The sequence below is a fragment of the Eublepharis macularius genome, chromosome 6 (genome assembly GCF_028583425.1).
Source record: "Eublepharis macularius isolate TG4126 chromosome 6, MPM_Emac_v1.0, whole genome shotgun sequence".
Classification (NCBI taxonomy): Eukaryota; Metazoa; Chordata; class Lepidosauria; order Squamata; family Eublepharidae; genus Eublepharis; species Eublepharis macularius.
The window spans coordinates 52,413,828-52,434,901 of NC_072795.1; positions in this window are offsets into that span (position 1 = coordinate 52,413,828).

The window sequence follows — 21,074 nt, forward strand, 5'->3', positions numbered from 1 at the left end:
GCAAAATAAAAAGGGGGAGGAGACACCAAAAGGTAGGCAGGAGTTCATAATACAACAACATCTCTAGACTCTTGTGCACCAGACATACTTGCTGTAGAAATTCATTTCTGTACCTGGGACTGGGTAGAATTGTTCCATGGTTTTGTAGATTGGGAAGAAAGGAGATCTTATGCAGACTTTCCCTAGCTATTACACACAGCTATGTCAGATCTGCTAAAAGATGATTTGTTGGTCATAATTCAAAGGAGAGCCTTGAGGTGATTGTTTTGTTAGCTGTCAGACTTGCCCTGATGATATTAAGGAGACTTGTGGATATGGCACTGTCATATGCCCCTCTCTGTGTTTTAAACATGGAAATGCTGCCTAATCCAGATTGGAAGCCGGATCCTGGCTGGGAGACAGAAAGTTACTAGCATGTGAGATGCCAGGTGAGACCAACTTTCAGCCCCCACGTCCCAGAGATGTGCAAAGATCCTAAGACAATAGGGTCTTTCCAGAGTTTCTGAATTAATCAACACACCCTACCCATCTGCCCTTATCCAGTCTCCCATTTCCAGCAATTCAGGACTCTGATAGCCTTACCCACCTATCCATCACAGGTCTCCCAGGAAGGTTTTATCAAACCTTCTCAATTTAATGTCTCACCCCGAAGACAGCTCACCAGTATTGTCTCACCCCGGAAACAGCCTTCCTGTTCTTTTTCTCACCCTGGAGACAACCATTAAGTTATTGTTTGCAGGGAAGAAGGCGTAATCTTGCCCCAGGGTATGTTTCATAGTCTAATTGGACTATCCCTCCATCATAGTTGTGTGCATGCCTTTGGATCCAGCATTCACCCTCAGACTTCCATCAGACCTCTTCCACATTGACACACTGATCACTCAGCGCTCTCTCTGTCTCCCGGACACCCTTTTCTAAATGGTAACTGTCACCCAATCCCTCAAACTCTATCCAGTTTTCACCACTGCTTTCTAGTTAGCTCCGTGTGTGTTTTGTGTTTTTGAGTGCAATTAAAAACTCTTTTGAATGAACATCTGAAAGAGTACTCTAGCAAGGACGATCTTTGTATACATAGGTGGAGATCTCGCTAAGCCCCTTGCTGCCTATCTTTGCACGCTAATTCTCCCATCTCACAAGGAGACCCTCTGTTTTGGATAACAGTTTTTTCAATGTTTGTTTTCATTTTTTTTTTAAAAATGTGGCTTAGTGAGCCAACCTCCACCATGATATCATTGTTCAAGGCTCCCAAAGAGTAATTAGTCCGCTGGTAGCAATCAGTCATGTCCCAAGCCTTGCAATCCAAAAACAAGCAGTGAGGAGGGACATGTGACTCTAACACATTTAAGATCCCAGTTGTAGTAACCAAATTGAAGTTAAAAGCGTATGAATTCCCTGGTAGTGTCAGGCAGGCAAGGCAGCCTCCTTGCCATAACTGTGAATGCATGTCTAATGAGGGGGGGGGGCTTTCTTCCTGTAATGTAGCTTCCTTCACTGTACTCAGCTATGCTTTGCTAAGAGACCTTATCAGTGCAGCTGGTAGTGTGTGGGAATCAGGCGTGGGAACTTCGGCTGGGCATCTTTTACAGGACTTTCACTGACTTCAACTGACTTGTTTGGATTGGGGGAGGGGGGCTAGAGTATAACCTCTTGGGGAAGACTTTGCTTCAGCATTCTGGGCAATCTCTATGTATCAGTGCACTTCTAGGGAGCTTTATCGGAATAAAGATCTTTGACTCATACAACTGGGTTGGATGAAGTGGAGAGTCCGAGAGAATCCCCTAGCCAGGCCTGACAGGTAGTCCTTGAAATTGCTCCTGTTGCACTAAAGACATACAGGGACCCCTAATGGATGATCTCATTTTAGAAGATTAGTCTTTCCCTTTATAGAAATTCTGGTTACAGAATGTTGCAACTGCAATAGATCTTGAAAAGTGAAATCCCACACAGCAAAGGACCTTAAGAATGTTGATATAAATCAATGTAAACTAAGACTGTTGATCAAAAGCTGCCCATATTGAGCTTTCTGTATTGTGACTTCCACCTGCTATAATCACCTGCCAGAGGAGGTCAAGACGGCTCCCACATTTACATCATTCTATAGATATTAATATACAGCAGAACTGTTCAGGAGGGCTTTTCAGTAAAGGAAGTTAGAGTCTGTGAAAGCTGAGGTAGCTTCCATTGCTTTGTTCATTGCATATATTACACTGTTGCACTGTTTATCTAATTCTGTCCTCCAGTTTCGTGGCATCGCTGTCTGCTCCTTACTGTTTCATTGAGTGTATTTTATTGAGTGTTTGATTCTCTTTTTGTTCTGCTGTTATTCAGTTTTGGCTGCATGTATTATGCTGCTCTTTCTGTGCAGTTTTTAGTTTGTGCAATCCTCTTAGTGAGAATCGTGGCCTATAAATAAATTAAGTTAATAAGTGGTAGTGATGGAGAATACTCTCAAGTCAAAGCTGATTTATGGCGACCCCTGGGGGGAGGGTCACGGCAAGAGGCTAGCGGAGGTGGTTTGCCTTTGCCTGCCTCTGCAACCTGGCCTTAGTTAGAGGTCTCCCATGCAATCACTAACCAAGGCCAACCCTGCTTAGTTTCTGAGATCTGATGAGATCAGGCTTGTCTAGGCTATTCAGGTCAGAGTGAGTAAGTAAGTAATAAAGTATCCCCTCCAAAATGCTCAGTTCAAGAGCCAATAGTTCTAGTTTCCACTGCCCTCCATGAACATGAGGAAGTCCTCGGGTATACAGAGATACCACTGTGACCAGTCATTTTCACTGTTGCTGAAAGGGCGGAAAGCATGCAGTTTAGTAGGCCTGGATTCCCAGATTTCCATCTAGAATTTAAAATGTTTCACTTAAGGCTCCTTATAAAAGACTGATGCTGATGTAATTTCATACATTAAACACATCACACAGCCTTCAATAATTTCTCTTATACTAGTCCAAGAATATACCAGGCTTGACAGAAAACATCTGGAGCTGCAACATACTAGTACACAACTGGGACTAAATTAGTTTTGTAATTTTTAGTTCTAATTATGTAGCAAATCCCAAGATGAATTCCCAGTGTGCTAAGACACAGGAGCTAGTAAAGTGCCAAGAGTTTATCACTTCATCTTGCATCAAGCTATTTACCATCTGGAAACAAAGGGGATTTTCCCCATAAAACCACTGGAAGCAAAGCAATGCATTTTTGTAATGGTTCCACACGTAGCTTTTTAGAGACAATAGTGCCTTACCACATCTCTAACATCACAGTGGTATTTGGTTTGGGGCAGGGTGCATTTTCGCATCCAATTATCCAAATATATCCAATGCTAGACCTTTTGGATACATGAAGCTATACTAAGCTTGCATGCATTGACTGCAAGAAAATGTGATGTAATGTGCCTGAATCTTTGGTTTTATTTCGCTTTGTCTCAGAGAACTCCAAATAAGGACACAAGAAACAAGTGTGCAGTTAATGGGATGATTCACAATTAATGGCTGATTTGCAACAGAAAACCTGTCTCAGGTAACATGAACTGCTGTTAACAAGCAGCTACTGCAGCTCGATCTCCCTCCCCGCAACATGCTGCTGAAGTAACTAAGGGCTCAGTTGGGGGTGCTCAGCCACCAAAGGCGTTCCTGTCCAAGCCCACTCGGCCAGTCATATCAATGATGGGCTATCTTGGGAACCTTAGATGGTTCAGGATGTTTGCCAGTTAGCATTACCTACTGTAGCAACTTGAACAATTCTTCCATAAACTAGTTGTAGCTTAGTCAGTAAAAACAATAAGCTACTGTAACAACACTCCCCTCTGCAGGATAATGTGAAACAGAAAAAATTGGTCCCACCAGAGCCAATTTGATGGAAACCCAAAAATTACTGCTCAGCCTCAAATGGCAATCAATAACAACAACAACAACAACAACATTCGATTTATATACCACCCTTCCGGACAAATTAATGCCCACTCAGAGCGGTTTACAAAGTATGCTCTTATTATCCACACAACAAAACCCCCGTGAGGTGGGTGGAACTGAGGGCCAAGCTACACATGACGAAAGACACTTGCCTGGCAAGTGGATTGAGTGGAGGGCAAGTGAACAGGGAGAAATACACTTGCCGTTCAAGTGTCATTTGTCACTTGTAGCTTGGACCTGAGAGAGCTCCTAGAAGCTGTGACTGACCCAAGGTCACCCAGCTGGCTTCAAGTGGAGGAATGAGGAATCAAATCCGGCTCTCCAGTTTAGATTCTCGTGCTTTTAACCACTAAACCAAACTGGCTCTCCAACCAATCCTGCTTTATCCTCAGGGAAGGAGAGTGGGCCGATATGCAGCAAAAGACTGTTGTCAAGAGTAGAGCCCAACTTACGTGGCTTCCCAAGTCCTTAACTGATTTGTTGTTATAGAATACATCAAGAACTCTAAGCCAATCTGGCTGAACCTTATTAAAAAACAGGGTCTGGTACAAAGGCTTATAGCCTTTGATGGACCTATCCTCCATGAATGTGTCGAACATTTTGAAGCCATCTATGCTAGTGATCATGAGCACTCCCTGTGGCATTGCTTAGTGTGCCTCGTGGGAAATTGCTTTCTTCTATTTGTCCTAAATGTCTTTCTGCCTATGGTCTTAGAAGGGTGTAGCTCTGTTTAGGATTACACAGCAAATCTAGCCTTCAAATCACATTGCATAGAAGATATTTGATGGCACCCATCGTGGAGAGCCTTCTTTTCCTGGAAAACACAACATCTGTTTCACAGTGGGGATGATGACTGTGTTTCTGAAGACTTTTTTTGGTTCACTAGTCACCAGTATAAGATTCCCCGGAGTTAAAGCTAAATGGAACTTGAGAGGTTAAAAATGAAATAGTATAGCTAAATGTTTTTTTTTAAAAAACAGTAGAAGGGAGTTATTTTGCTACAGCCTTCCTGCTATGCCTCCAATGGGTGAAAAATGGCTTTGGTTTACAGGACAATCGATCACTTTTATTTTTGTTTTTTCATTCTGAATCTCTGGAGCAGAAGACTCTGCTTTTCACTTGCTTGGCGAGGATCTATGTAAATTCCCAACTCAGCATGCCAAATCAAATTCCACAGTAGCTGGAGCCTGTCCAAAGAGTACCTTCTGTACTTTCTTGTACCGTGCAGCATTTTTAATATGCTGAAAGCACACACATTTGCCTGTCTCCTAAGGTCCATCTGTAGCAGCAGCGGTATGGTACACTGCTCACAATGCCAACAGCAGACTGTCTTCCTGTCACTCTGTTTGTTGTCATGTGACCAGCAGAGACTGGAAATTCCAAGAAGATGCAAGTCTTGACAAAGCCGCCATTACAGTTCCCAGGCAGACATTTCAATGTTCAATAACACAACACTTGTTGAAAGAACTTAGTCTTCTCCTTACTTCTATCTCCTATAAAAGTGTCTTTGTTTAAAAGTTAGATATAAATATTTCAGCTCCATTAGCTGAGATGCACATTAATCGGTGTGTTGTGGAAAACTAGGTTCAGGTGGCAAGGCCAAGTTTGTAATATGATTATTTCAAAAAATCATTTATTCATGAAGTTTTGGGCAGCATTCTCATTGATGGAGTGAGTGAAGTCTTTTAAATTCTGAGTCACTGGGTTTAAAACCTTCCCTGTTCTATTTCAAAGAAACAACACTTTCTTATTATGCATCCTTGCATCCCCCCCCCCCCCCGCAATTTTACAGAGAGGGAATTGAATAGGTTGCTCAAGATAGTCTATCAAACTGAGATTTCAACCCAGAGCTCTCGTTTCAACAGGACATCTGCAAAGAGAAAAATAGAAACACAGCTGCATGCCGTTTGTTTCATGTGATCCCACCATCTTTGTCCAAGATAGAGCTTCTTTCATTTGCTGGGAAAATACAGTTAAGAGAAAAAGAAGAGTCCTGCTGGATCAGAACAAAGTTCCATCTAGTCCATCTAGTCTAGTCTAGCATCCTGATTCCCTCTGTGACATAGCAGAAGGCTCCCAGCCAGAGATGCTCAAGCACCGAGACGTGTGTAGCATGAGACGGCACAGCGCAAGATCTCCCTTACACTGGGTTGTAGCAAAGCTCCTTAGCAGGCTCCCCCTATTGCTGCTGTGGCCCAGTAACACCCCTTCCCAATTTCTCCTCCTCCTACCACCACCACTGCCATTGTCCAGCAGACCCTCCCACTCTTTCCCCACTCTCGCCTATTAAGCAACTGATCAAAGTCAGCCATCATAGTCAATGGACCATCAAATCTCTTTTTAAAGTCGTTTGCATTAGTGACCATCACCACATCCACCGGCAGGAAGTTACGGATGTGTTATGTGTAGAAGTAAGAAGGAAAAAGTGCTCCCTTAAAACAATGCTATTGCTGCTATGTCAGTTACACAAGACAAGACGTGGGAACACCATGGGCTCCCTTTGGTGAGGAGCAAATATGTATTTTGTACTCTGGAATCTGTTCCCATGCTGTATACCAAGTATCCTTTTAAGCTGAGGACATAGTTTCATTCATGTGCTATACAGTCCTACAGATGGGTACTCAGAAGTCCCATTCAATGGGATTTACTATCTAGTGAAAGTTTAGAACCCCCCCCCTCAGTTTTCATTATGGATCCTTGCTGCTTTTGATTCTTTCCTGGATGAGTATTGATTTACTACCGTAGCTGCCCTGCCTTGCCATTCTGCAAAGTGGACTCAATGCTTTTTGAACCAGCCAGACTGCTGCTGCAGCCTTTCCCCAAACCTTTCTAGGGAGGACAATGGTATGTGGCTTCTCTCTACTACCCCACCAAGAAATCTGGACAATGTATGGACTAACTATGAGCAACATGTAGGAGTACATCACTGTTTGGGAAATGTGATTGGGGTTCACATGTTCGATACATGGAATAAATATTAACATCAGCACTGTTCACTGCACTGGCTTTGGTCAGTTCTGGTAGAGAACAGCCTAAATTATCACCTTTCTCACGTGCCAGTTCACATCACTGGAATGAAGAAATGCTGCCCCCTCCCTACTAATACATTCACTAACCAGTGGACTTAAAGGAAGGATTCTTTGCAGATGCTTCTGCTGCAGCAGGCATCCACGTCACTATTTAGAAGGCAGGAATCAATGGAAGCTTTCAGAAGGCTGCTTTGGGACTAGGAAGCACTGCATCACGGCACTTGTTTGTGTGACTTGCTCCCAGGTGGGAAATGTATCTGGAACTGGTAACAATGAATGCCTTGTCCCAGGGTGGGCCTGTGTACGATGGCCAGAAAGGGACACATGAGCCAATTTTCCACAATAGGATATCCTTTGGAAGAAAGCAACTGTCTGTCTGTTTTGTTTTCTAAACACATATTTGCTTTTGGGTTTTGCAGCCAGTCCTACAAGATCGTGTCATGCTATTATAAGCTCACAGTCATCTGGAAAGTACCATAGCTGATACAGTGAAATGTGATGGAAACTATTTCAGAGTGATGAAATATGTCCTGTTTGATCAGGAGCAATACACTGCCAATGCTGTACTATTTACTTATAGAAAAATAAATGGCAGTTAAACCTTCAGGAGCAAACCCATAAACTTGTACAGGCAAGTTTAGCCTAAAGGGGTTTTTTTGTCTTTGGTTAGCAATGAGTGAATAACCAGTTTCTGTATTCTTGTGGTTCCCTATTTTCCTGAAAATGGTCTTGGGGAACTGGAAAATTGTCGTGTTATGTTGTTGGGGTTTTTTGCTGCACCATCTGACCATGACTTTTCTCACTCCACAATGAAATTGGCTTCATCTAGCAAAAAGGGTTAGATATTGGAAGACTTGAAAAAGTTTTGTTGTTTCTTTATGGAGTAAAACTACAAACAACATATTTACCATCCCTTGATTAATATTTGTCAGTGCATCTAGGAGCCATATAAAATTGCCATGTAGACCTCTCAATAATTGTCTTGGATTGAGTCCACAAACCTATAGTTCTGTGTAAGGCTGCCCCATGGGGTCACTTGCTACCAGAAGTAAAGATCAGAGTGGCCTGTGGGTGTAAAAACATCACGGACTTCAGAGTAATTCCGTCCACCCAGGTTGGCCATTCACTCCTTTCACCATGAAGGCAATGACTATTTCATAGTTAAACCTGGACAATTACAGTTCTTACTCATAACCTGACTCAAGTCATGAATTTTGGTTGCACATTTCCTGGTCCTGGGCTGTCATTGAAAGGTTACTTATGGCTCAACTCTGAAAGGCCAGTACCAGCCCATTGGCTGCCACTTTGCAATCTTGGTACAGAGAAACCTATTTTTCCTCTAACCTCCTCCAGGATCATGAGTGCTTTTCATCTGATCTAATACACATCACAGTTGCTCAAGCTTGCCAAGAGCCACTATAGTCTCCCTCCTGATAAATATTTATCCAGAGTTCCTTCATACCATCTAGATCTGCCCAACCAGTGCAATATAGGAAGGCCCCTGTGCTTTTTTATTTTCACAAAACGCTTTCTTGTAGAAAGAGCAAAGTTGCGGTGTAATGGTTCAGCTCAGGAAGTGATTTTTATTGCTCTGAGCAGTGGTTGGAGAATTTTTTTTTAAATGGCCATTGAGCCAACAATGTGACATCGCTTCTCTGGGAAATCCAAAAGTGACTTCAGTCCTCTCTAGAAATAGCCAGAAACTCTATGGTTTTACCAGAAAGTTTATGGCAATTCCTAGAAAGGTATGATGTCACTTCTGGGTGTCTCCTATCACTGACACTGCCACCCTCCCACAGTCCCCTCCGCCCACAGTCTCCTGTTGCTCACCAGGGCCGGCCTAGCAACCTTATTTTTGATGCAGTGTTTGGATTTTCCCTGGTTCTACATTCCCAGCCAAACTGCATTTTTGTCTTACTAGGAATCTTTGATGTTAAATGCAAATGTCATCAAATCTTATAATTCACTTATTGATTGACTGAAAAGTTTTTTATACTGTATATAATCCATCTTGGGTCCCAGTGAGAGAGGCAGACAATAAAAGAAAATCATAAATAAATCATGGCTTTCTTTAGGGAGTCTTTCTGCATTAACGGGAACCGACTCTCCCTGCTGCCACTCAGGGAGTTGCCAGTCCTGTAGCCACTTGCCAGAAATCAAATAGTGATCTAGCATCAGGTGTTGCTCTAGCATTTGCCCCTGATGTGCCAGTTGTACTTGCAGGTTGTGCCAGAAGTGATGCCACTGGCTAAATACCTTCCATGGAAGTCTTTGTCTGGTTGTCAGCCTCAGGCTTGTCCATATTCATCCCCCTCCCCGGGAGATCAGAGCCCTGGAATTTTGTTCCCCTGGTCTCCCCTCCCTTATTGGCCCTGCAGTCACCAAGAAACAGAGCACCTGGGTGTGCTTATATCTGCCAAAGTGCCCAAATTCTACCAATGTATGACAACCACTTCTAGCAGTGCATGTCTCATTAAAATGTCTGTACCATGACTGTGTAGTTCTCACATTGAGTAAGAACTGCTTTAGCTTTTCTAATGATTTCTCCAGGCACTAAGTTTTGAAATCTCAAACCAATTCCCAGATTCAAAAGGTCCACTTAAAGAATAATTCATGAAGGAAGGTTTCATTAACACTTTTAAACTTTGCTTTTCAAGTTACAGTTAGGCTGGATGATGAAAAGGCTAGTAAAAACTAGGGTCAGATCCATCTTTGAAGAGCAGCTCACTCCCCGTATGTTTATTTTCCCTTTTAAAAAATCTCCTGTCTACATGTTGGTCAACATTCTACATGATTTCTGAAAGGTTGGTGAGCCAAGGCATTCCTTTCTAGTAGCTGTGCTTATGCTTCCTAGCACAGTTTGTTTTTCTATTTGTTTCTATTCTATAGACCTTGGTAATGCTTTCCAGTTTACCTGGGATAAACGTATTGCTAATGGGCCTGTGATTGCCTGGCTGGATCCCTTAAACAAGCAAGCAAGCAAGCAAAGTTTTACATTACATTATTTGCCTTCCAGACCTTCAGTAAGGAGGATGTTTTTAATTATGGTATATATTTTAGAAGATAAAAAAATCACATTAGGATTCTTTAAAAACTTCAAGTATATGCTGACCAAGCCTGATAAATTCTTAATTTTTAACTTGCTTTTTAGCCCTAGAACTACATTTTGTCATCTCTAGCTGACTCACTGTTCACACCAAGTACATGCACTCAGACATGTGGTGATTTACTTCCCTTATAAGTGTGTTTAGAATTGCAGCCGTAGTTCTTTAGAAGCCTTCTCTGTAAAAAATTGGTTCTCATTGGGTATCTGTCTAATATCTTACACAGTAAGAATCAGTGCAAAGAATTCTTTTAACCTCTATGTCTCTTTATCCTCCTTCACTAATACTTTCACATAGTTGTCATCCTACTGTCCAATGGTCTCCAGGGTGGGTTTTCTGATGTATCTAATATTTTTAAACTGTTTTTAGCAACATGATCCTCAATTTAGGTCCCCCCTTACTTCCTTTGTTGTCCATTTAGATTTCTTTTATCAGAGTTTGTGCTTCTTTTTATTTTCCTCACTTCCACTTCTTGCCATTTATGGCTTCCTTATGGTGCATTTATGCCTCATTAACTGTGCTGGCATCCTCTTGGGCTGGTTTGTGCCATTTCTGATCTGTGGTGCACAAATAGCATTTAAAGCATCCTCAAGAAGCTTTCTCTTCCCTTTCAACCCCATTTGCTATCTAAGGGGGTTCTGCGTTGACAGAACTCCACTGGCAAGATTTGTATGCAGGTCGGGGTTCTTATTTCATGCCTACTCAGTTATTCACCACTTCAACAGCACATCTATGTGAGGTTAATAGAGAGTCTGAAAAAGTGACTGCAAAGCATTTTATGATTTTTCTCAAGGGGAGAAAGTATTCTATGCATTCAGGTTACAGTTAGATAGATTGTAGCAATAATCTGTACTGTTTAAAATGTTTTCCCAATAAATTGCTTTTCAGATTGATTGAATACTGTACAGCCACTGCAATATTAAGCAGTCAAAAGCAATTTATTGTTTACCTGCCACAAAGCACTAAAGATTATTCTTTAAACATGAAACTTAATTAAATGTGTTATGTTGTCAGAGAATAGCTATGTTTTAGTACCAGCCACAAAAAAATTGCCCATGTTATGTGTTCTTTCTTCCTCCATGATTAATCTAAGCACTGCTGCAGATAGAGAGCCATCATTTTAACTCAGGCATCAGAGGTTATATTGATTAAATGATAGATGAGAAAATGGAAACCATGGCAAAGTGGGGCTGTATCCTTTATTCATTTATTGCATTTCAAAACTGCCATCCTGCTAAATGCACTCCAGATATAAGACTCAAATCACAACAATTAAAATTTAAACAATGCAACAAAAGTATCATCGGGACATATGAATGAGTAATGGCAAAGGTCAGGTAAAGTTCAGCACAGAAAAAGTTTCAAATAATCCCAAGTCCATATTTTAGGTTCAGTATTATGAGGCTGGCAGGGTGATGCAGCCATTTGAAAGTAAAAGGGGAGGAGCTGTGTCCCCCCCCCCCACCAGACATCCTCCGTAAGAGTCCACAGTCCACAAGCCTGCAGTAGATTCTGCTCAAAAAACAGCTGTAGATGAATTGAGAGGGGAAACCAAAACTGAGAAGGGGGAATGGAGCCTTGTAGGCCACACGGCATAATATCACAGAGGAAGGGAAGCAAAACTTTCACTGCGAAGCGAAGAAGTCACAAGACCCCAGTTTATTTCCGATAAATCAGAAGGAGTTTTGTAGGGTTTAAAGACAAGAAGCTGCTAAAGAGTTCCCAGGGAAATTCTGACTGCTTGAAGGAATTGAATTACTGCCATTTTATTGGTTATTTGCTTTAGCACTTTCACTGTGGCTTGTTTTTTCCATGTAATTTTTGTGTTGTATGCCACCTTATATACTACTGAGAGCTGGCAAATAAGCACCCGTGAAGTGTCCAACCCTTATTACAACATCCACTTGTATGCACGCTTTTATTGGAACGGGTCCCTGGGTGCTTCATTTAGGGCTGCTTCAGACGTGATGATTTTTCCTACATGGAAAGCATTTTCCAGGTTCACACACATTATGTAACAGTCCGTGTGTGACTTTCATATATTTTTTCTATATGAAAATGTTTTCTATGTAAGAAGATTGTAATGGCTGAAGCAGCCCTTAGGATCAAATGATCCCTTATGTTTTCTTTCATGTTCATTCTCAAAAAGCTGCTTCTGCCTCTGCAAATACAGCCAACAGTTTTGCTTCTCCAGGGAAAACAAAGTGGGGAGAAAAAAAGCTCTTTGAATTTATCCTGTCAGATGTTTTCTTGATTGGAAAAAGGAAGCCAGTCCTGAGCTGCTGGTACTCGCAAATGTGGGTCCTTGTGCATTTTCTCCAGCAGGAGCACAAGAGAGCTCAGGATTAACTTGTTCGGAAAGAGAAACTGGCACAGGGAGGAAAAGGTTAAAGTGCCCCCCCCCCCAAACCCTGTTCCCCTTCTTGAAACAGAACAATCAACTGCATTTGCCAAAAAGAGTATTTGAAAATGAACGGAAAAGAAAACTAAAGAAAGACGTAAACCCCCTGATGCCTGTAAAGTTTTGTATCTTACTTCTAAGGCCGGATGGGACCATGGATATTTTGTCTGTTAGCGCCACCTACTGTATACACTGTGAATGTATACACTGTTTACACTGGAATAACAGGTGTTCTTGCTTTGTGCTAAATAATAGATTTTAATTTTGTGCTGATTGAGCCTTCCAAGGAGTATTTAACTATTTATATTGTTTATGTTCCATTTTTTTATTCCAAAGGGATTCGAAGTATTATGTATCCTCCTGCTGCACATACTTCCCAAAAGAAATAGCTACTATTTGCTATACTGCAACATGAGCCATTACAGGGCTGGTTCCAGCCAGGTACTGGAAAGCTGTTGGCAATATGCCCCTCATTGATTCCCTCTTCTCTAAATACACCACCTCATGCACACTCACATATATTCTGTTGGAAGAAAAAGTGGAGCATCACTCATGGTCCTTTAAGTTCTGGTGGAATGAACAAGAGTCCATTTCCTCCAGGTATATTTCCCAGCACAAAATGAGAGATTGGTTCAGAGTTCCTTGCAATATCACAAATGTGAAAATCAGAACTCACGCTTCCAGTACCACACTTTTGGTACAAAATATGTAGAAGGAACTTGCGCTTCACCACCCATCCACGCACAGATGCAAACTCCACAGGCATGTAGAAATCATGCATCTGACTATGCCAACTTCCCCATTCCCAGTATTCACCCCTTATAAAGGTCAGGCCACAAGATATATATCCTGTCCAATTTTCTTTTTCTTTAACCAAATAGTAACAGTAGTTGTAAGAGGACACATTTTTATGAAAGCAAAACAGTAGTACTTCAGTTGTTATATGCTGATAACTTCTGTACTGGCTTCATTATGCTAGGCATAAAGTTTTGCACTTTTCCTTCCTTAGCTGCTTTCTGGTAGAATAATAATTATTGCTTTGTTGTATGCAACTTTAGTATACATTCTAGGCCCCCAACGAACCAAAGTATTTGATTTCCCAAACCAGACTTTATATTTCCATAACCACAAACCACACAAATTATAGGTCCTGGTTAAAGCTTTGCCATTGGCTTTATTTTATTTTATTTATAGTCCACTATCCTCACAAGCTTCTCCTGGTTGATTGTTGACCTTAAAATGGAAAGCTCTGCAAACAGTTTTTGTCAAGGTGTCCTCCAAAGACGGCTGTTAGAGCTTAAGAGTAAATTGGCTCATTTCTATTTTACCTGTCTGCATGAAATGTTGGTTTTTCATGTTTCTTGATAAATTATTCATTTATTTATTATTTCATATTTATATCCCGCCCTCCCGCAAGTGGGCTCAGGGCAGCTAGCAACATTTAAAAACAATTTAAAACATTACAACTGCATAAATATTAAATATTAAAACATCATTTAAAACAGCGACATTTTGTATCGTGCGGTGGCAGCATCTGGAAAACTTATAATATTTTGCAAGCATACTGTGGTGGACAGTTTTTCATGGGGGGGGTAAATTTTCTTCCCCCCCAGGCCGGCGGAGGCCCAACCTTAGCCATCAGCCTGGCAGAACAACTCTGTCTTGCAGGCCTGGCGGAAAGACAATAAATCCCGCTGGGCCCTGGTCTCAGTAGACAGAGCATTCCACCAGGTAGGAGCCAGGACTGAGAAAGCCCTGGCGGGCCTCCTTGGGACCAGGGACCACTAATAGCTGTTTTTCTCCCAGTTGGAGAGTCCGATTGGGAATATATGGGGAGAGACGATCCCTGCAGATACACCGGCCCCAGTCCACATAGGGCCTTATAGGTTCATACCAGAACCTGGAATCTGATCCGGTACTCCACTGGCAACCAATGCAGCTCACGTAGTATTGGTGTTATATGCGCTCTACTTGGCGTTCTTGTAATAACACGTGCCGCTTCATTTTGCACTAGCTGTAATCTCCGGGTCAGGCTCAAGGGCAGTCCCACGTAGAGCGAATTACAGTAGTCCAACCTCGAGATGACCGTTGCCTGGATCACTGTAGTTAAGTCACAGATTGACAGGTAAGGGACAAGTTGTTTGCTGCAGATGGAAAAAAGAGGACCTAACAACTGCTGCGACCTGTGCCTCCATTTTTAAGCAGGCATCCAGGATCACCCCCAGACTCTTGACCTTCGGAACACACACAAGCTGTGCCCCATCGAGGGCTGGGAGCCAGAGTCCTGAACCTAGCCCCCCCCCCCGGCTCAAGTATAGGACCTCCATCTTTGTCGGGTTCAGCTTCAACTGACTTTGTCTCAACCAACCAGTCACGGCTGCAAACGCATGTTCCAGGGCATCTGGGGCTGAGTTGGGCTGTCCGTCCATCATCAGATATAACTGGGTGTCATCAGTCTGAAGCTTCGCACCAGCTGGGCAAGGGGGCGCATATAAACATTGAATAATAATGGGGAGAGTATTGCCCCCAGTGGGACCCCACACACCAATGGGTGGCGACATGACAATTTCTCCCCAAGCGCCACTCTCTGTCCCTGACTGTGGAGAAAAGAGACAAGCCATTGTAAGGCAGTCCCTCATATCCGCACATCGGCGAGGTGGTGAGTCAAAAGATCATAATCAACTGTATTGAATGCTGCTGACAGATCCAATAATATCAGCAGCACTGAGTCACCTCAATCTAGGTGTCTGCAAAGGTCGTCTCTGCCCCATGCTCTGGACGGAACTTGGACCGGAAGGGGTCTAGGTCTGAGGCGTCCATCAGGAAACCCTCTAGCTGTTCCACCACCACCTGCTCAACCACCTTTCCCAGAAATGGGAGGTTTGAGACCAGGCGGTAATTGACCAAGTCGGTAGGGTCCAGTGATTGCTTATTTAAGAGAGGTCTCACCATGGCTTTCTTTAATGGCCTGGGAAAAACCCCAGTGCTCAAGGATATGTTAACAATGGCCTCCAACAAGGACCGTAGCCCCTCCGTGCTGGCTTTTACCAGCCACAATGGGCATGGGTCCAAGGGGCACGTGGTGGGCCTGACTGATTGCAGGGTCCTGTAATCTCCTCCCCAGAGAGTGGGCTGAACCAATCAAATGTTAGCTCCAAAGATGGCCAAGGGGTCTTGAGTTCCTTCACTGTATCAATTGTGGCTGGTAAATCGCGGCGGAGAGACAGAATTTTATCAGCAAAAAAGCTCCCCAAAGCCTCACAGCCAATATCCAAATTCCAAATTTGGTGGCCTCCCTCTGAGAGGGAGACCAACGACCGAGCCACATTAAACAATTTTGCTGGGTGTGAGCTAGCTGATGTGATGGAGGCTGTATAAAACTCTTTCTTTACAGCCTTCACCGCCACCTCATAGGCCTTCATAAACATCCTATAAGATGATCTTGCCTCTTCGTCTCGAGATCATCGCCACACTCGCTCAAGCTGTCTTAGCTCCTGCTTCTTCTGTCGAAGCTCCTCTGTATATCAGGGAGCCAGCCTTCCACAGGGGCAAAGAGGGCGACGGGGAGCGATTTCATCGATGGCTTTGGAGAGCCGGCATTGCCAGTCCATAAAGTACTTGCTATCCCACATATTTGGTTTAGGCAAAAGGCGTCTAATGGCTCATTCTGTCTCTGAATTTTGCTACAATAATGTCACAACTAATGTAGGAAAGCCATCAGCTCCTGGCTCCCAGTTTCCTCTGCCTGTTCCAGTTCCAGGCTCCAGCCATGGATGCTGGTCACTGTGGAGTATGTGAATCAGACTTTACAATTAATCTCTACTTTCCCAAGTTAATAACTGCTATACTTTGGATTGAGTTAATTACATGGAGTTCTGCTTTTAGATCTAAAGAAAACACCCACTAAACCTGTGACTAACCTAGGACCTGAATTTTGGTATCTCAAGCCAAACTGAATGTGACGGTCTTGAAACCACAGGCTAGCTTAAAAAACTATTTTTAAAAGTTTACTTCTGCTCAGAATTGTTTCTTCTCTGTGCTGTATATACAGGAACAAACTCCAACCCCAACAACCCTGTCCTTCTAGCTTAAACAAGCACATTTCTAATCCCTTGGAAACTGGTAAAGAAGTATAAACCTGACTCGCATAATCAATGACATGTCTAATCAAAACACTGTAAACATGATTCATTATTCCCATCACACTCTGTACCATCCTTCCCCAATTGCTCAACTATAAGCAGCAGTATTTCTCACCAAACAATCCTTGCTCATGTAATTTAGCTATTATCTTAATAATGGAGGGAGTTCCTCCCTTTCCACCCTCTGCCTCCTTTTATACATACTTATAGGCATCTTTACAACCATGAGAAACTCAGACAGATGACTGCAATTGCTAATATTTACAGGAGGTAGACAGGGAGACTTTTCTAAAACACTTCCATAGCTTTCTTGCAGCCTCAAGTGACCACAGCTGTTCTGTTTATATCTGGTGTCCAGCGTAAACATATTAAGAATGAGTGATGTCTTCTCCAAACTAGTGGAGTCATGAACCACGTAGCCTTTCTGTACAGACAGACTTCGTTTCCCTGTCACATGTATACTAAGATAGAATTGTCACCAGCATTGAAGGGTTTTTGAATGTCTCTTGTGGATACAAAGGTCTCAGAGAGCTGGTTCACATGTGAATATTTTGTGATATCCAATTAGTAGGTGCTGCATTTTTTTGGCAATATAAAAGGTAATGGAGCACAGTCGGGAGGGAAACAAGTCCACTATCCACATGCCGTTATATCGTTTTAAATAAACTTCTTCCACCCCGGCTTCAGTCAGGTGTACATATGCACATGGGTCTGCCATCACATCTAGTTTGGCCCTGAGAAAACGTCAGAGTCTTGTTTGTATAAATTAGCCCTCTGTCATGGATCAGAGCACTGACTCCTCCTCAGTCAGAGAGGCTGAAGACTGCAAAGAGTACCTGGAAATACCCCAGAGGGAGGCAGCTCGTATGCCTCTAGGAGACCCCTCAGAAGGAGGCCCAGAAGACTGGATCAGCTCCTTTGCCCTTGGATACAGCCCAGACTTTCTCTTTGGACTCAAGAAGACGCTCAACCCCAGAGCTTTCTGCACACCCTCAAGACCCACAAGGCTAAGAATAAGAACTACCTCAATTCTGTTTGAACTAGGCATGGTGCCTTTAAGGACCAGTAGCCTGCTCCTAGAGAGGTGGGGCATTCATCTCCACCCCCTTGCCGGAGCATTTAAGTCCTTAATCTACCCTCAGCCTCTGCTGGAACAATATCTGATCCCTTTATAGGTGCTAGTCTAAGTGACTTGATTCCTTGACTGTGCTCATTTCTGCAATCTATTTTCTACTTTGCTGTGTTTCTACCAGAAACCACCCATGCCTTCAGCTGAGGGAATATTGTATTGTTGCTCCCTTCTTCCAAGGAGTTCAGGAGCAGCATACGTGGTTCAGAAATTCAATCTCACATCAACCCTGTGAGCTAGTGTTACAGCCAAAAGATATTCATATGTATGAGAAATTTGTAATCACTAATTCTATGTAGACTTTGTTAAGATGTAGCAAAAATGAACTAACAATTTTTATATACATTAAGAAGATGTTTCAAATATAGATAACCTTTTCTGGTATTTGAAGTTATACGGTAATTTATTAGCCAAAAAAAGTGAGATCTTTGAAGCAGGACAGTTATTTTTAGGAGATGTTTGTGAAACCCTACAACTATGAGAAGCTGAGTTGATTGGGAACTTCTTCCTAGAAGAGGCTCCTTGCCTGTGACCTGCTTATATTTGGGTAAGATTCTTTCTTGACCTCTCCTTTAATGGTTTATGTAATGGAAGGTATGAATTTCTGTTGATTGAGCTAGTATTAAGAATGCTGAATAATCATGTTTTAATAATAAAGGCTTGGAATGGAAACAGAGATTCTGTGTGTGAGAGAGGGAGCGTGCACGCAAGAGAGAGCGAATGCTCAAAGTCATCGAATGAGTTTCATTGCTGGATGGGGATTTCAACTTGAGGCTGCTCAGTCCTAGTCTTATACTCTAGATATTTCTCCACACACAGAACTGTGATTTTAGAGCTAGGAACTACGGAAGTGTTTAAACAAATCTATCTACAATTATAAAATGGCAAGAAAAAACAAACAGTTATGAGAAAACTGCCAAATCACACTGTGGGACTTCAAGTACAGACATCCCTAGATGAAAAATAAAGCAGTTTTGTATGAGCGCAGTCTGCAGAAAGCTTGCTTTTATAAAGCAGAAAATTGAACGTCTGCTTAATGAAGAACATTTGTCCTGATCTGAATATCTTGTCGGTTATAATAATTCTCTTCAACTCCTCAACCATTTTGACATCCTAGAAGAATTATTTGCGAAGAAATATGATCAAAAAGGTCTATAAAAATCAAACAAGGAATTTACTGGGCCAGTTTCTAAATGCAGGAAATTGGGAGCAAAAATGCAAGCTGAATGAATAGAAACCTACCAACCATGAGATATAACTTCAGTTCAGCCTATTGCTTCTGACACAAGTGACTTAAGGCTGATTTATGAAAAATCTTCACAATAGGAAGACTCTACTTTTCATTATTTGGTTCAATCACCAAAGCAGATTGAGTGCTTCAGTCATTGCAGCTGATTATAGCTGGGGAAAGGCTGTGGCTCTGTGACGGAGTATCTGCTTTGCATGTAGAAGGAAGGAAGTTCTACCCCTGGAATCTCTATTTAAAGGGGTCAGAAAAGAGGTGATCTGAAAGAATTCTAGCTGGGAACCTGGAAAGCCACTGCAGTCAACCTGAAGTGTCATGTTCCTTTAATAGAGGCTTATTTGAGTGTTATTTACTAGGTGATGCTATGACTCACCTGCCCATTTCCACAATTTAAGTTTTCATTTAAAGGGACAGGACTTTTTTCTCCAGGCTATTGGCAGCCCTAGACACCATTGACCTTGATAGCTCAATTGATGGACTTAGTATAAGGCTGTTTCATTTGTTCATTTGACTTACTGTTGCTTCAGAATGGGAAATGCCAACCAGAATATTATGCCAGCCACTGAATCAAGTTGGTATATGCATCCTTCTGAAAGGGAAGGAAGGATCAATTTTGTTGGTGAAATTTTAATGCAGTTCATGCTTCAATGGACACCAAATTGAAAACAAAGTCCTTTGAAGACAAAAGAAATGGGGGCATGGAAGAGGTGGATTAGGGGTTTCAGACCAAATCCTTAATCTTAAATGTGGGCCCACAATTAATGCTCATACACTCCTAAACCTGTTATTTGGATTGAGTCCCAATATTTGTATTTTAGCAGAATTACAGTGCCATTCTAAACAGAGTTACTCCATTCTAAGCCCTTTTAAATCAATGGGCTTAGAATGGAGTAACTCTGCTTAGGATTGCACTGTTAATATTTATGTCATGTATTTGTGTCCAAACCAGTCACAATGGTGTCTGCATTCTTTGAAATCATTAAGGTAGGAATTTCAACGCAATTTTACCAATGGGAGGCCTACATAACCTCCTGTTTTAGGACTGATAAACTGACACGTCATGCTGATAAACAGACACTTGAATGCTTTACAATTCTCTGTTCAGGATTCGAAATAGATTTCCATTGCCCTAGTTCTGTAGTAACAGCTTAGTTTTAAAGCACCAGATAATAATTTGTAACCATTCTCTTCCTGGACCTCATTGGTCTGCCCCCTGATTGTTTCCTCGGTGTGTTTAAGAGCCAAATTAGACCTGATGGTAAATGCACAGCTGATGCCAAAGATGACAGCCATGCATCTAATTCCCCTCTACACGACCATAACATCTCATGGAACATACTTTGTGTTGTGATGTCATGACATTCCATGTTTCCCTACACTTCATCTCTGGGAGCCAAGAGCCCTATTCACAGCCATGTACTTCCTGCCTGTCCATGTATATAAAGTACTTTATGCATCTGCACTGTTCAGAACATACCCCCAGGAACTCAGCTTTGCAGCCAATTATTTCCAGGATTTTTCTTTTATTTCACCTAGTGATTATATTTATATGAAACGAAGAAGAAGCAGTAGCAGTAGCAGTCTCTGATTGTTAGCTGGCATTGTGTGGCAGCCAGAAAGTATGCATCTAGTGAAACAAAAGTTCATGGGGTATTTTTTTTAAAGAAAACGTATCGACCGAGTTGATGTCCATAATAATAGTAATAATGAATGATTAATGTATATGATTAATATACAATTGCCTAAGCTCATTTGGCAGGTAATGTAAATTAGCTGCCTGGATTAGTTCAGAGGAAAAGCTTGCAATTGTTAAAAGTGTTCAATAACTTGTTGAAGCAGTGACAAATTACCCCCTGTAGAGGGGCATGGACAGGAATCCTAATGAGACCAAGATTCCTTCTGTGGTGCCCTCAATTGCCTCATCTCTGTTTCATAACTTACTCTTATGCTGTGTCATGTCAATCAGCTTAGAAAAATAAATGCGTGGAAAACAATCTGGGTATCTCCCAGAACACTGTGCTGCAAGACTCTCACCAATGTAAACAGTAAGGGTGGGAAAGCCTTTAAAGGTCTGACCCTAATTTCCAAGACTTGGGACCAGACAGACCGATTACA